Source organism: Zingiber officinale, chromosome 7B (assembly GCF_018446385.1).
Source record: "Zingiber officinale cultivar Zhangliang chromosome 7B, Zo_v1.1, whole genome shotgun sequence".
Taxonomy (NCBI): domain Eukaryota; kingdom Viridiplantae; phylum Streptophyta; class Magnoliopsida; order Zingiberales; family Zingiberaceae; genus Zingiber; species Zingiber officinale.
This window is the reverse complement of record NC_055999.1, coordinates 101810480-101828145: the sequence shown is the minus strand read 5'-3', so window position 1 is coordinate 101828145 and position 17666 is coordinate 101810480. Positions and strand designations below refer to the sequence as shown.

General features: G+C 38.1%; 2 long non-coding RNA genes across 2 annotated transcripts; both read left to right on the top strand.

Moving 5' to 3' along the window:
- The first annotated feature begins 10879 nt into the window (after positions 1-10879).
- Positions 10880-13048, top strand: LOC122006569. The gene is made up of 5 exons (XR_006118727.1): positions 10880-11661; positions 11743-11903; positions 11980-12085; positions 12579-12636; positions 12912-13048. It is a non-coding gene; the product is annotated as an uncharacterized LOC122006569 (long non-coding RNA).
- A 713-nt stretch (positions 13049-13761) lies between these two features.
- Positions 13762-15305, top strand: LOC122006570. Its single transcript, XR_006118728.1, has 2 exons — positions 13762-14715; positions 14992-15305. It is a non-coding gene; the product is annotated as an uncharacterized LOC122006570 (long non-coding RNA).
- Positions 15306-17666: the final 2361 nt, after the last annotated feature.

Below are 17666 nucleotides of genomic sequence, written 5' to 3'. Positions count from 1 at the left end.
GTTGAATTGGAAGTGTCCTGAACGTCCTTTAAGTCGTACTAAGATAAAGAGCGTGGACGGTTTGAAGTTTTCAAGCGCAACTATCTTCGTTCTGACTCCTTCAATGACAAGCTCACAGATTGGGATCTTTGTCTCTTTAACTGCGGTATCGATGACCCTTCAATAGCTGAAGGACGGTGGTTATCTCTCTTCAGTGCTGACCAGCAAGATTATAAACAAGGAGAATCTTTCCAAGTCGCTGCTGGACGATGTTCTTGATTACCTTGACTAGCCTTTTCTTCAGATTTCTAGGTTGCCTCTTGTATTCTCCCTCCCCTGACATTTGTAAAAATTTCTAAGTGTCAATGAACGTGCACCCTTTCGGTGATTTTCAGCTTTTGTTGTAAGGCATTGTTAAATATTCTGAGAGTCCTTCCATACGTCTCCACTTGGTGATTTAGCGGGTTCCCTTTGACTTAGTTATTATGTATGATAATATGAATCCCATGAGTTGCACCCGAGTGACCTTCCGTTATATGAAATAAGCATGGGTGATTGGCCCGATCAGGCTGAGTTTCTCCTTCTCTCTCATGCGAAGATTCCTCTTCGCCCATTTATAATTCGATGTCACCTTTTGAGTTTTATAGTTGCCATTCAATTTTGAATTAGGGTTTATAGTCATCACTTGACTCTCCAATAATATTCTGCTCGAGTTTACAGCCACCGCTCGACTGCTGTTATTGTCGACTCCTGAGTTTATAGCTGTTGCTCGATTATTATACCAAGTTTATAGTCACCGCTAGACTATTGATATTAACTCTACTAGGATTTATGGCCACTACTCGACTTTTCAATTTTTTATTTCACAAGGATTTATAGTCATCTTTCGACTGTTGATCCGAGGTTTATAGTCACCACTCAACTATTGTTTAATTGCTAACATAGGGTTTATAATCAGTGCTCGACTTTAGTTGGTGTAGACTCTCGGGTTTATAGCTGTCGCTCGACTGTTGTTTCCTCATTGACCCCGAGTTTATTGTTGTCGCTCGACTATTAATATTTACTTTATCCAAGTTTATAGCAGCCACTCGGCTGTTATCTTTTATGCTCAAGGCTTTATAGTCGTCGCTCGACTTTCTGGTGATGAAGCACAAAAGTTTATAGTCGCCACTCGACTTTCTGACAATGATGCACAGGGGTTTATAGTTACCGCTCAACTTTTAACTTGGTCGATCGACATAAGAGTCTCGGACGCTTGGGTTTTTCATTCATCATTCCCCTGTAATTATATAATAGATGCTTTTACAATTGTATCAGAATTCAATTATGCACCTCTCACCTAGCCCTGTAGAGCTGGAGATGGTTTACGCTCCAAGGCCACTCGAGATCTCTCTCATTCTCATCTTGTAAATAATAAGCTCCCTAGCGAAGCTTCTAAATGATTTTATACGATCATTTCCATGGGGCTTCTAGCTTAGTGAAGTCGCCGACTGGCTTCACTATTTTCCACACTAAGTCATCGACCTGAAATGGCGTCAGGATCACCCTCTGATTGTAGCTTTGCTTCATGCACTGCTGGTATGCCATGAGCCGAACAACGGCCTTATCTCGCACTTCATCCACCAAGTCAAGCTCCATGAGCCTCTAATAGGTGTTTCCCTTGTCGTAGGTCTACACCCAGTTGGATTCTACTCCTACTTCAACCGACATTACTGCCTCACCCTCGTACACGAGATGGAATAGGGTTATGTCGGTCACCTCTCTAGGTGTGATGCCATAAGCTCACAATCAAATTAGAAGTTCATTGACCCAGCTGCCCCTGACATGGTCGAGCCATGCCCGGAGCCCTCTAAGAATTTTCCTATTGGTGACTTCTGTCTGACCGTTGCTCTATGGATAAGTCACTGAAGTGAAAGCCTGTGTGATGTTGTAGCCATCACACCACTCCTTGAGCTTCTACCCAGAGAACTACCTTCCATTATTTGAGACGAGCCGACGAGGGATACCGAATCAACACAAGATGTTTTACCATATAAATTTGATAACCATATGCTCGGTTATCTTGGCTAGCGGTTTGACCTCCACCTATTTTGAGAAATAATCTACTACCATGAGTAAAATCTTCATTGTCCGGTCGCCATGGGAAATGGTTCAACAATGTCCATGCCCCACTTTCTAATGGACAAGACACAGTGGATGCTTTCATTTCTTCGGTAGGTACGTACGAGATGTTCTGATATTTCTGGCATGACAAATAAGTAACCACTGTCTGAACGACATCGTCTTGTAATATGGGCCAGAAATATCCTGCTAACAGGATCTTATGAGCCAATGATATGATGCCCAGATGACTGCTGTAGGAGCCTTGATGAACTTCTTGTAGGATGTACTAAATGTCTTATGATCCGATGCATTTAAGTAGTAGCCTTAGGAAAGCTCTCTTATATAAATGATCTCCAACTAATGTGAATCGGGCGACCCTCCTTCTTAGCAACCTAGCTTCCTCTATGTCGGCTGGTGTGATACCCGATAGGAGGAACTCTATCAGTGGCATCCTTTAGTCACTCAGGAAGGTCATTCCAGCTGTCCTGTCAATGTGTGCCACGAGCAAAACCTATTCGACTGGCTTATCTATGACGAACGGAGATAAAGAATTTGCTAACTTAGCCAGATCGTCATCATACTGGTTGTCCGACCAAGGGATCTTCTGTGTAATCACTTATTCGAAACATATCTTTAATATCTCAAAAGCTTCGGCATACAGCTTGAGCTGGGCGTTATTTATCTCAAACGTTCCCGATAGCTGTTGAGCTGTTAGCTGAGAATCCGAATGAATGAGGACTCTTGTGGCTCCCACATACTGAGCTGCTTGCAGGTAAACTATTAGAGCCTCATATTCTGCCTCATTATCTATAGCCCGATATTCCAGCTGTACGAACAGCTGCATCCTATCCTTACACAATGATATTAAGAGGATGTTGATTCCACTGCCCTGTCAGGTGAATGAACCATTCACATATATCTTTCAGGTCACATTTGGCTCGACGTTCTAGACCTTAGTGACAAAATCAGCTAAGGCTTGAGTCTTGATCGTTGTTCGACGCTGATTATGTATATCAAACTCACTCAGCTCAGTGGTCCATTTGATCAGCCGTCTGGATGCCTCTAGGTTAAGGAGGACTCTTCCCAACATGCTGTTAGTCATCACCATGATGGGATGTGAGAAAAATTATGGGTGAAGCCTTCAAGCGACAAGTACTAGCACGTACGCTAATTTTTTGAGACAAGTGTAGTGAGATTCTACATCTTTCAATATATGGTTTAAGAAATACACCGACTGTTGTTCAGAATCATTCTACTGCACCAACGCCGAGTCAACCACATGCTCTGTGGATGATAAATAAATCCAGAGCGGCTCGCTAGCGCTGACTTTGCTAGTATAGGTAGCAAAGTAAGATATTTCTTAAGTTCTTCTAGTGCCTTGTCACATTCCGGATCCCACTGGAATTTTGTCGCGCGGCGTTGGATTTTGAAGAAAGGGTGACTCCATTCGAACGATTTGGAGATGAATCTCGATAACACGGTGATTCATCTGGTTAGCCCTTGGGCCTCCTTTAAGTTACGAGGCAAGGGCGTGTCCTACAACACCTTCACCTTGATCTGATTTGCCTCTATTCCTCGCTTAGTCATTATGTACCCGAGGAAGTGGTCACTCCTTGCCCCGAACAAGGACTTGCTTGGGTTCAGTTTGATTCCATACGCCCTCAAAGTTCGGCAGGTTTCTTTGACATTTGCACAAAGTCAATGGCCCGGAGCGATTTTATTAATATGTTGTCAACCTATACCTCCATATGCATGCTAATCTACCATCGGAACACTTTGTTCATCAGTCTTTTGTAAGTGGCACCGGCGTTCTTCAGTCTGAACGACATGACGTTATAGTAGTAGGTCTTATCGACCGTAATGAAGCTAACCTTCTCTTAGTCTTCCTTGGCGAGTGACACTTGATGGTAGCCCTAGTATGCATCAAGCATGCAAATCAGCTCGCAACTTGCCGTGAAGTCCACCTTTTGATTAATACGTGGCAAGGGTAGAAATCCTTTTGGCAAGTCTTGTTCAACTCGCAAAAGTTGATGCAGACTCGCCACTTATTGCCCAGCTTGGAGACCAGCACGATGTTGGTCAGCTAGCTCAGAAATTAAACCTCGTGGATGTGACCGACCTCCATCAATTTTTCTATCTACACTCGGATGATCTTATTCTACTCCGAGCTAAAATCCCTCTTCCTTTATTTTCTGGTCGTGCATCTGGTCGGACATGAAGCTCGTGTTGCACCATGCTCGGCGAGATGCTCGGGAGCTCGTGAGTTGACCAGGCAAACACATCGTGGTTTTGCCTAAGGCAGGTGACTAGCTCTGCCTTCCTATCGTCTGTCAGATTGGCAACGACAAATGTTGTGACTTTCGATCGGCTGGGATAGATTTGAACCTCCTTTTTTTTCATCATAGACTAGCGCAGGAGGTTCATCTACAATTGTGTTTACCTCCAAACGCTGAGTCTTCCAAGTGGCCTTTGTTTCGACGTAGCATCGCCAAGCGGCTAATTGGTCGCCTTTGACCTCACCCACCAAGTTGTCCACTGGGAACTTGATCTTTTAGTAGAAGGTGGACACTACGGCTCAGAACTCGTTCAAGGCCGGTCGTCCCAATATTACATTGTATGCAGACGACGCATCCACCATGATGAAGTTTGTGGTTCTTATCCTCTTGAGAGGCTCCTCTCCAAGTGATATGGTCAGCTAAGCCTAGCCGATTGGTAATATTTCATTGCCCGTGAATCCATACAGCAGGGTCGTCATGGGCTGCAAGTTGCTTCGGTCGATTTGCAGCTGATCGAACGCTTTCTTGAAAATGATATTCACCGAGCTACTTGCATGCACGAAAGTTTGATGAATAGTATAATTAGCTATTACCGCTCGGATGATCGAGGCGTCGTCGTCGGGGATCTCTACTCCCTCTAGGTCCTGTGGGCCAAAACTGATCTCTAGTCCCTCGGCCTTCTCCTTGCTGTATCCCATAGCATGTATCTCCAGTCACCGGGCGTGTGACTTACTTGTTATGTTGGAATCACCGTTACTTGGTCCTCCGGCGATCATTCCAATTTTGCCTCTAGCTGCATTGCTTCGGTTGTCCTCCTCCCAAGTCGAAGGTCGAGTCCGCTCAGCAGAAGCTCGGGCGGACTTGCATTTCCTGTTCGTTGAGGCTGACATTGAAGTTGCTCGGCTGCTGATCTCTCTTCTCCCCCTTACCCTTCTGATCAACATTGATGTGGTCAATCTGGAGAGGGTGAATGATGACGGTATCTTAGAGGAACCGATCGACTTGAAACTGGTCTCAAGTCGTAGCAGTCCCTTGTGTTGTGCGTCGGCGAGTGATGGTAGGATCAGAACAATGGCATCCACGGCCTGCCTTTCGAAGCCTTCGGCCGCTCTGCTTCTACTTGCTGCACTGCATGGGCTTAGGGCTCCTGGTGCACCTGTGTTGCTCCTGATCGGGGGGCCCTTTGGTGGCTGATGGGCATCGGCTGGTCGTAGTTCAAGGGGAGTAGTATATTCAGCGGACACTTCCTTCCTTCGTGCCACTTGGGTCCTTTCCACGTTGATGTATTCGGTGGCACGCCTGAGCAGGTGATCGAAGTCTTTTGGCGACCTCCAGATGAGTGAGCGAAAGAATTCCCCTTCAGTAAGCCCCAGCGAGAAGGTATTCACTAATATCTTTGAGATGACCAATGGGATATCCATGACCACTTAGTTGAACCGCTTGATGTAAGCTCTTAATGCCTCCTTGGGCTCTTGCTTCATAGCAAACAAATTAACGCTCATCTTCTGGTGGTGGTGACCATTGGCAAAATTATGCCGGAACGCCGCTTGAAAATCCTTGAAGCTATGAATTGATCCTATTGGCAATCGTCTAAACCATCGTTGCACTGATCCAGAGAGGGTGGTGAGGAGGACTCGACACTTCACTCCATCGGTGTACTGATAGAGTGTGGTCGTGTTATCAAATCTGATCAGATGGTCCTCTCGATCGGTTATCCCATTGTACTCCCCGATCGTTAATGGAGTACAATATCGTGGTAATGGGTCGTCTAGAATCCCCTGAGAGAATTGCCTATTGATCCGTTTGGGTGAATCATCGATCCTTAGTGCCTTCCCTTCTATTCGTTCCGAACAGGCGCGTCGTCTGAAGAGGATCCTTGCTCTCTATATGCTCGACCTTACTCCTCTGAAACAATATGGAACAACGTCAGATGAAAGGGGATCAACGCATTTGGCCCATCCCCATATGTACCGGTCGACTTCTTGTTTTACCCCTGAATGAATATATTTTTCGCTCGGTCTCTATAGCCAGCCTACTGTCCCACTACTGACACTACGGGTTCATTTACTTGCCGTTCGACCATCGCCTGTTGTTGTTGCTCCATCATCTTGGCAGCCCGAGCTTGTATTAGCATGTTCAACTCCTCCTTCGTCAGTGTCACAGTCGTGAGTCGCCCAATGTCTTCCATCTTCGCGTCTCGAATACATGTTAATTTCCCACAGGCGACGCCAATATGATCCTATCCGAAAACGGTGAAGATAACTAGCTTGGGATGTGGCTCGATTGACCTTGCGAAGACTCCGCTCTAATCTGAAAAACTAAGAATGTCAGTGCTAGGCCAAGGAAGGGATCCCCATCTTTGGTCATCCGATGCTCAAGTCAGTCATCGAAATAGTAGAAAGGCGGTAAAGAATTGTAGCAACAACATGAGCTCTAGCAAAGATAACGCATACCTTCCATAATGCATGGAACCCCTTTATATAGTGCTCTAGTAGCAAACATGCACGTTTATCAAGGTGTGTGCATGCTTTCTCAACTGTTCGATGAAAAGATATGTCAGAAAAAGTGTCTCTGACATCATTCCTTAATAGAGCGTGCAAATCTCTAACATAACAGTGAAAACTTTTGTCGTACAATTTGCCTGTTGACCATACCTTGTTGTCAGCGACATCAACTCTCAAAATGATATAATGAGCTAGGCAAGCAGCCCCACTGTTTGGCCAAGTGGGGGAGCCGCTCGGCCGGGATTCCCCGCCTGGTAGCTTTCAACTATTCTTCTTCACGGTCGCTCGGCTCGGTAGGTTGTTCCCCATTAGACCAGATATGCGATCTGGACTAACACTTGTAGGGTTGTCATAGTTGAGCATTTAATGTTCTCTCTGTAGTCGTCCTGGTCGGACAAGCGACCTACCAAGGTGAGCCTCCTGGCCGAACAGAACTTTTAGACCCGCTGGGCTCATTGCCTCCCGCTTGGCCAACTTTGGTGACCAGGTAGTTTCTTGTCTTTGGCCTCTACGTCAACTGTTATTCTTGCCTTTGACTCATACTTGGTAAGCTCCCTTTACCACCTCATCAGTAGTGATGGCGTCAGGTGGATCTACGGGGAAGAAGAGATGGCTAGGTAGGGAAACCCCTTACCTTGTGGATGGGAGATGGGAGATCACTGGAGGAAGGGCAAAGAAGAGATGAGATGAAGGATGATGGATCACCGGAGAAAGGGAGTCCTCTTGACCTCCAGTGATCCGGTGGTGGTGGAGAAGCAGCGCCAAGGAAGAGCAGGGCGATCATGGTGGAGCCCGAGAGAGGAAGAACTATGCTTCGTCAAATATGATTCCTGCTTCTCCGATCTGAGATAACAGTTGGGATTAAATCTGAATAAGTAGTTTAGATCAGATCAGACATAGATAACATAGTTAAAAATTATTATTATTGTAGATATTAAAAAAATACTTATAGATAAGCATGGTCTTTGACCTTAAAAAAAACCACCAATAGATAACAAAGCGTTGTTTTTAAGAAAAATATAAAATATAGATAATATTTTTCATTAAAAACGTTGTAAAATAAAAAAATTATATAATATTTTTTTAAAAAAATCGTTGACTTTTATGCAATGTGTAATCCTAATTTTTTTAAAAATAATTGTATATAAATATCGCTTACACGAAATATTCGACCAGAAATATTATCATCAAATCTACTCAAAGATGAATGATCAAATTAAAGGAAATTAAAATTAGAGAGTGATCACTACTAGTCACAAATTAGTGGTCAATATGTCAATAAATATATATTGATCGAAATATAGAAATAATGATACCCATAATTCAAATTACTATAACTAAAAAAACACATTCACTAGTTGAATTTTATTGATAAATTTCACCACTGATTATTTCTGATATTATTAATTCTCAAGTAATATATGTTAGGCTTCGGTTATAAAATTGACATAATAAATAACATTTTAAATTTCATATATTAAACAACCTAAACTTCAATTTTATTTTTACATGACATTTAATTTTATAATATTAATTTGGTGAAGTAATAAAATAAATTTATATTTTGAAATGATCAAGTAATAAGTTTGGATTTGTTAAAATATTATTTCATTTAGTAATAAGTTAAACCAGCTGTAAATAAGCCGAGCCAAGTTGAGTTTTGGAGTATTCAAATTTGTTAGCTGAGCCGAGTCGAGCTTAAAATGAATCAAGTTTTTGAAATGATTGTTCAAGTTTGGTTTGACTTATTTTTTATGAGTTTGAGTTTGTTTAAAGCTTGACTTGAACTTAATTCGTTTAGATATTATCGAGCTCTTAATTCAAGCTTAGCTTGAGCTTCGTTCGTTTAAATGTTATCGAGCTCTCAATTTAAATTTTTTTGATTATTTGAGACTTTTACTTCTTTGATTGATTATTAAGTTTGATAATTTAAATTTATTTATTTATTTTATTATTTATTTAGTATATTGAAAAGAGGTTTATTAATGAATATGATTCGTGAATATTATTCATGAACGTTATTCACGAATATTGTTCACGAACGTTATTCACGAACGTTGTTCACGAACATTAACGAGTTTAATACGTATGTATTCAAGCTTATTTGTTTGGTTTAACGAGCTATGCAAGATTGTTTGTTTAATTAATCTGGTATATATTGAATGAATATAAATAAATTTTTATTAAGCTGAACACTTATGGTTCATTTAAAGCTATCAGCCAGGCAGCTGCGGTTCGAACCCCAACTACGGTGTATTTGCAGGAATTTGTTCTTCAAATTGGGGCGTAACCAAAAGATGTTGGGCTTCTGGACTGGTCGCCGTGTGGGCTTATTGATTTACCCTGGTGGCCGGTGGGAAACTTCCGTGGGGTCGGGTTGGTCACCACAGGGATAGTTAATGAGGCTAACTGGTATTATCATTTTGTCACTCAGGCACCCGGGGTTCGAACCCCAGCTACGACATATTTGCAGGAATTTTTCCTCCAAATGGGGGGGCGTAACCAAAAGATGTTGGGCTTCTATCCTCGCCGCCGCGCGCGCTTCTCGATTTACCCTAGTGATTGGTGGGAAACTTTAGTGGGGTCGGGCCGATCACCCCTAAGAATAGTCAGGGACGGTTCAAGGCATAGGCCATTAAGACCTATGCCTAGGGCCCCTATTATATTGGGGCCCACAAATTTTACATATGTATACCTATATAAATTAAATATGAATATTAATTTAAAAACATATGAGTATGGATATTAAATATTTAAAATTATAATTAAAATAAATTTTGGTCGAGATTTATTTTTATCTTAAATTTAATTTTTTACTAACTAAATTATATTTGGTAAAAATTTTAAATTTTTTATAGATTAAATTTGGTTCATTTTTATTTTTTTTACTCGTGTTAGATTTAATTGATAATTTTAATTTTTTACTATTAAAATGAGATTTAGTTGGTAATTTATTTTTAATTTTTTAGTAAAATTTAATTAGTAATTTTAAATTTTTTAATGATAAAAATTTAATTTATTAATCAAAATTAAATTTTGTTAATAAATTAAAAATATTTATTGGTTACACTTAATTCATATATATATATATATATATATATATATATATATATAAATATTTTTGAAAGTCAAAAATATATTCAATAATGTACTATTATTTTTTTATTAAATTTTATTTTTCTTTCACTTTTTTAATAATTCATCAACAATATTTTCTAACTAAATATTTTTGAATAAATAAATTTTATTAATAATTTATCAAAATTAAAATTGATAAAAAGACAGTTTAGTTCACGAACCTGTCAACAAGAGATTCTAAGGAAGAGTCTATTATACATAGTGACTATATCTAGTACTCGAATCTATTTTCTCTATGTCACACAACAATTTTACTGTTGTGTCAAGACTTTTCTTCCTATAGTTAAAAATGATTGATATTTTTTTTTAAAAAAAATGTAATTAAAATGTATATTAATAGTATTACAATAATTTATTACTGTTTCAAAATTAGATAATATAATATAAAATATTTTTTATTTTTTTAAATTTTACTAATAATAAAAAAGCGAGGTTTGATATAAGATAAAGTTATTGCTACGTGACTTAGTTGGTCACTGTTTCTATCTAATTGTATAAATAATCATTGACAATATATGAAAACACCCTTTTAAATCTTACTAATATAATTAAATGTCTCCCCGAGAACATGATTAAATTGACTAATATAGGGTAGATATTGTTACAATGGACAAGATGTTGAATCTCGATAAAGTCAAGAAAAATGTTCTCCCAGCCAACTGCAGTTTTTCGATTTATCTCCTCACAGATAATCGGTCGTGTTGAGCTACTAGGATGATAAGTTTCACCTTTTACTATAACTAATAAAATTAAATATTTCTAATAATATTTATTTAAAAAAATATTAATTTTTTTTAGATCTCGAGAATGGTTGAGACAATCCTAGAGTAATCAATGAGTCGGGATTATCATTTTTTTTTTCATTTAAAACCTTAGTCAGAAAAAACCAAAACCTAGGCTAGCACAGCCATTGGGTCGTTCTCCTGGTCGAGAAGAAACGCGAGGCGTGAGGCAGTGGACGCCCCGCCCCGTCGAATCTCCATCCCTCGTTCTACTACTTGTCAATCCGCTTCTGCCCATGCAGGAGAGGAAGGAGGGCAACGACTCTGTCAGCAAGCTCGTGGCTAGGAAGCCCTCTCGAAAAGGCATCTCCTACAGCCAGCCCCTTAACCGAGATGTCGTTCTCGCCTGTGCGTCACGCCGCTGAGCCCTCCCTAAAGCAGAGCCTTGACGAGGACAACTGCAGCACCCGACCCTCCTCAATCCCCGGCTTTTTCTTCGTTCTTAAACTCTAACCTAGGGTTTGGTGCTATTTATTCCCATCTGCATCTCTCAACAACTCTTCTGTTCGGTCTTTCCCTCTCCCATCTCTAGTTCTTCCACGTCTTCATCTTCACCGAAGAGAAGTCCGAAGGCCGCAGCTTGAATACTTTTCTTTTCCTCTGTCGTCTTTCACCTTTCATCCCTTCTTCTCCTTAGGTCCTCGCGGACTCTCCGCTAATGGCTCCAATGCCACGAAACTTTAATCTGAAGAAGAAGTTAAACAAGAAGATTCCAAGAGGGGAGGAAGTTCACGCGTCCTCCAAAAAAATTGAATCTCTCGAATTCGATCCAGGCTCCGAGGAGGAGGAGGAGGACCGCAACCAGTTCTTCGACCCGGAAGACTTCTTCCAACGGAGAACCCCTTGCCGACGACTTCCTTGGCGGCAGCGACGATAGTGGTAATTGCGGCTTATTCACGTTTGTTGATTTTGTCAGTTTTATTTGTCATGCGCGTGATGTTTTCGATGATTTGGTTTCAGAGGGAGTGGAAGAGCTAGGGTCAGATTCGGATGAATCTGATCTGGAGGCAAAATCAAGAACTATAGAAGAGGCCAAAGCGAGGGCAGAGGAGAAAGCGCAAGATGAGTTGCAACTTAATATAAAGGGGGGATCTGATGAGTTCATATTGCCAATGAAAGAGGTCTTTTTTGCCTCTAAGTTTTTTTCAATTTATTTTTTGGCATTTTGTAACTTCTGCCTTGACATTATCACAACAGGTTCACTTTTTTGTACTGAGATATGAGTGATCATACAAGAACTCAAAGAAGAAGCACAACAACCGCCCAATCTTCAGAACATTCATTGGAGGATCAATGAAAATGAGTAAGCCTATCTCCTTTAAGAGAAATATTTTGAGCTTCAAAATTGTGATTTTCTTCCATTGTTGTCCTATTTTCACACACTTTTACACATTTTTTTTCCTTCTCTTTTCTCATTGAATTAAATTGCCATCTATGTGCCACTAGCTGACATGTGGGTGCTTGTGATTGGGTTTCGGATTGCTTGTACTTTGTGCGATTTTGCAACTAGAGTGGATGCAATCAATTATGCAACATTTGAATTTTTGTTAACATGCATCTCTTTCACAAGTCTGAAAGCTATCAATAAGCTTCATTCTTTAAAATCAAATTAAGATGTTCAGATTGGGGATAGGGTTTCTTTTGTAATTGTTTACACAATTTATAACAATTCTTATGGATCGAACTTGACAAGGACGGATGACAAATTAGCTGATACTGTGACTGTTGGGAGCAATTTCTACAATAAAGTTGAAAGATCTATGGCCGTTCTTAATGTGTTCACTGACTTCATACAGGTAATTTGCCTTCGTCTAACTCAAGTTTACCACCCCTATCCAACTATTTTGTAGTCAGGTATGGCACCAAATCATGTATTTACATAACATCATCTTATGTTACATTAAGTCACATTTTCTACACCCAAGGACAAGTTTGAAAAGGAAGCTTTTATTAAAGAAATTATTTAAGGTTAAGAGTATAATATCACTGTTTAAGTACTTACTATCTGGCTTGTTAGTCATATGGTGAGTTATATTTTGATACTATATGGTTTTCTAATGCTTATTATAGGAATTCAATCGTTAAAGTTCTTATTTGTTTGACCTTCAATTTGTATTATATTCTTGTAGATGCATATGAATACAAATCTGCTAATATTCCATCAAGGGAGGAAGATAAAGTAGATGGTTTAGGAGACTTGGTCAGACAATCTATTTGGAAAGGGCCTAAGACCATCTCCAACCCACATCACTAAATATGGTGTAATTTTCACACCAAAATGGTGTTATTTCAACACCAAACACTATTTCAACTCCAACCCATCATCACCATATCACACCAAAAAGGAATATTCTTTAGAATATTCTATTATTCTTATTAGTTTTTTTTATATGATAATTATTATATTTAAAATTAATACTTCTTAATATTCTTTTTTAATATTTGAAATTAGTGATAATTTATAAATGTAATTATAATTAAAATATATTAAATAAAATTAAAATAATAATTTTAATAAATTAAATATTTACAAATATACATAATAAAATTTAAATATGCTATTAAATACACTTAATTTAAATTTATAGTAAATAATAATTACATTTAATTATACTATAAATAAAGATAAAGAAAATAATAATTATTAATTAATTACATTTGATTTTATAATAATATAATAAAATAAAATAAAAAATTCTCTCCATCACCAAATATGGTGATGTGAATAGTGCAACACCAAACACCACTATTCACATCACCATATTTGGTGATGGAGAGATCGGGGGCGCTGGCGGCGAGCGAATCCCCTTTTGCCACATATTTGGTGATGGAGAGAATTTTTTTTTAATTTTTATTATATTATTATAAAATCAAATGTAATTAATTAATAATTATTATTTTCTTTATCTTTATTTATAGTATAATTAAATGTAATTATTATTTATTATAAATTTAAATTAAGTGCATTTAATAGAATATTTAAATTTTATTATGTATATTTGTAAATATTTAATTTATTAAAATTATTATTTTAAATTTATTTAATATATAATAATTATCATATAAAAAAATTAATAAGAATTATAGAATATTTTAAAGAATATTCCTTTTTGGTGTGATATGGTGATGATGGGTTGGAGTTGAAATAGTGTTTGGTGTTGAAATAGCACCATTTGGTGTGAAAATTGCACCAAATTTGGTGATGCGGATTGGAGATGGTCTAAGCAAACAAATATGGGGTGAGCTGTATAAAGTACTAGATGGTCGGGACCTCTAGGTACAAGATGCTATCACTTGGAGAAGCACTCAAAGGAGTACTTTTGGGTGAAACACTTAAAGGAGCACTTAGAGGTACCAGATGTTTTACAATTAATATCAATAATGATGAAGTAAGAAGTGATCGAATTTGTCTACTCTTATATGGATGTCCAAGAGTCGTGTATGCTATAATATAAATCTTTGGGTTGTACACATTTTTTTTCCTTCTCTTTTCTTATTGAATTAAATTGCCATCTATGTGCCACTAGCTGACATGTGGGTGCTTGTGATTGGGTTTCGGATTGCTTGTACTTTGTGCGATTTTGCAACTAGAGTGGATGCAATCAATTATGCAACATTTGAATTTTTGTTAACATGTATCTCTTTCACAAGTCTGAAAGCTATCAATAAGCTTCATTCTTTAAAATCAAATTAAGATGTTCAGATTGGGGATAGGGTTTCTTTTGTAATTGTTTACACAGTTTACAACAATAATAATGGATCGAACTTGACAAGGACGGATGATAAATTAGCTGATACTGTGACTGTTGGGAGCAATTTCTACAATAAAGTTGAAAGATCTATGGTCATTCTTAATGTGTTCATTGACAATACAGGTAATTTGCCTTCGTATAACTCAAGTTTACCACCCCTATCCAACTATTTTGTAGTCAGGTATGGCACCAAATCATGTATTTACATAACATCATCTTATGTTACATTAAGTCACATTTTCTACACCCAAGGACAAGTTTGAAAAGGAAGCTTTTATTAAAAAAATTATTTAAGGTTAAGAGTATAATATCACTGTTTAAGTACTTACTATCTGGCTTGTTAGTCATATGGTGAGTTATATTTTGATACTATATTGGTTTTCTAATGTTTATTATAGGAGTTCAATCGTTAGAGTTCTTGTTTGTTTGACCTTCAATTTGTATTCTATTCTTGTAGATGCATATGAATAGAAATTTGCTAATATTCCATCAAGGAGGAAGATAAAGTAGATGGTTAGGAGACTTGGTCAGACATAATCTATTTGGAAAGGGCCTAAGCAAACAAATATGGGGTGAGCTGTATAAAGTACTAGATGGTCGGGACCTCTAGGTACAAGATGCTGCCACTTGGAGAAGAACTCAAAGGAGTACTTTTGGGGTGAAACACTTAGGCTACGTTTGATTGGGTGTAATGTAATTTAGCTTGTAATGTAATGTAATGTATGTAATCTTTGATTACAAAGGTAATTACATTCTTTTGTTTGGTGTCCATTATTTTTTATAAGGAATGTAATTCATATTATTATAAAATGACAAAAATATCCTGTGACCTCTATCGGCGGTCGCCACACCTCTGCCGGGGTTTGCGGCAGCCATCGGCAACCAGCTGCCGCCGCCACCGTCGGCGACCGGCGGCGGCCGGCGACCGGCGACGACCGGCGATGAAGGTCGGCGACCGGTGGCGGGCGACGGTCGACAACAGACTAGGGGTATATTCGGCATTTAAATTTTGGTGAAACAATGACCTCGTAATGTAATCGGATTATATAGCATTTGCTTTGTAATCCAGATTACAAATCTTCACTACCTTTTGTAATCCAGATTACATTACATTACAAGTTTTAAATCAAATCAAACAAAATAATCGACTTTGTAATGTAATCTGGATTACATTACAAGGTAGATTACATGCTACCAAATGTAGCCTTAAAGGAGTACTGTTGGGTGAAACACTTAAAGGAGCACTTAGAGGTACCCGATGTTTTACAATCAATATCAATAATGATGAAGTAAGAAGTGAGCTAATTCGTCTACTCTTATGTGGATGTGTTGAGAGTCGTGTACGTTATAATATAAATTTTTGGATTGTACTTGGCTAACTATTGATACAGTTTTAGCTGAAGTTGCTCAAATATGTTTGTTGTGAATATATTTTTGGGTTGTATTTTGTACATATTTATGGTATATTTGTTTAATTTTGATAGTGAAAAATATTTTATCCAATTAATACAACAAAAAAATATTTCGATCAAGTTAAATTGTACAGAATTAAAAGCAAACATTTACTACATCATAATATAAAAATAGTGAAGTCGTATAAATAATTTACTTCATCAATTAATATAACTTGTGAACTCATATATCATCAACTATTTTAGTATTTTTACGAAATTGATGAAATAAAATTTTTTACTTCAAAATCGGTCCAATTTCAAACCGGTTTAAACTAGACAAAGACTTCGGTACTTTTATGACAAAGTAATAAATAGACTCTTTCGATAGTTTGATAATTATCTACTTTAGACTTCGTTGAATAACTGAAGTATTTCTAATAAAAATATGATTACATCAAGGATCAACTCGAAGTCTCTAACTTTTTATACTAATTATGGACGAATTATTGCACACATTCAAGACACAGTACTATCGTACATATTTGCATATGACACTTTTTAGTATATGAAACATGTGAAGGAGTGAATACTAGACTAAAATCTGGATAGAAAACATTAGAAGGGAAAGATTTTAAACTTAATAGAATAAAGATAGAATATATGGAATTTAAGTTTAACAATATTAGACGTAATGAGATAATTGTTAAGATACGAGATGCGAGTTGTCCGGAATTAAGAGCTTTAAATATTTAGGATTATTTTTACAAAATAATGGAGGGATTGAGAGAGATGTTTTACATAAAATATAAGTAGCAGGGTTAAGATGGAGGAGAATATCAGATGTTTTATGTGACCATAAACTACCTTTAAAACTTAAAAAAAAAAAATTCTACAAAATCGCAATTAAACCTGCTATGTTATATGGAGCTGAATGTTGATTATGGCTCGAGCATATAAGCAAAATATGAGAGTTGTAAAAATAAGAATGTTAAGGCGGTTGTGTGGGTACACGAGGATGAACAGAATAAGAAATGAGAACATTAGTGTAAAAGTCGAAATTGCATCTATTAAGGGAAAACTCCGAAAGATACGTTTAAGATGATATGTGCATGTACTTCGATGACCAATAAATACTTCAGTTAGAAGATGTGAAATTATGACAAATACGCATATCAAACGAAGAAGAGAAAGACAAAAAAAATTTGGTTAACAATAATAAAATAAGATAAAAAAATATTTAAGTATAGATGATGATATAGTAAGAGACAAAGCTCAATGACATAAAAGAATCCATATAACTGATCCCATCTAGTGGGATAAAGTTTGGTTGTTATTGTTGTATACTTCGTTGAATATACGAAGTCTATTAATCAAATTTACATAGTTGATCCGGTAGTAAGAAGGCGGGGCACATGGGAGGTCAAAGTCAACGGTCAACGGTCAATACCGGGAGTATCCGACCGAGCAGACGTGAAGGAGGGTCAAGTGGCCCCCAGCTCGGTCAAATGGGAACGCAACCTCGGCCCGACGGACATGGCTTCTTCGCTCAGCGAGACGGAGCCAGGACAGTTGGATGATTGGCCGAGCAGCTACCCCGCTCGGCCCGACCATGATAACAGCTAGCAGTTGACTGGCCGAGCGGCTACCTCGCTCGACCCAATACCAGACAAAAGGAGCAGCTGGGAATATCTTCCTAGAGATTAGTGCCGCCGACATGCTGCGTGGCGGGCGGCATGGT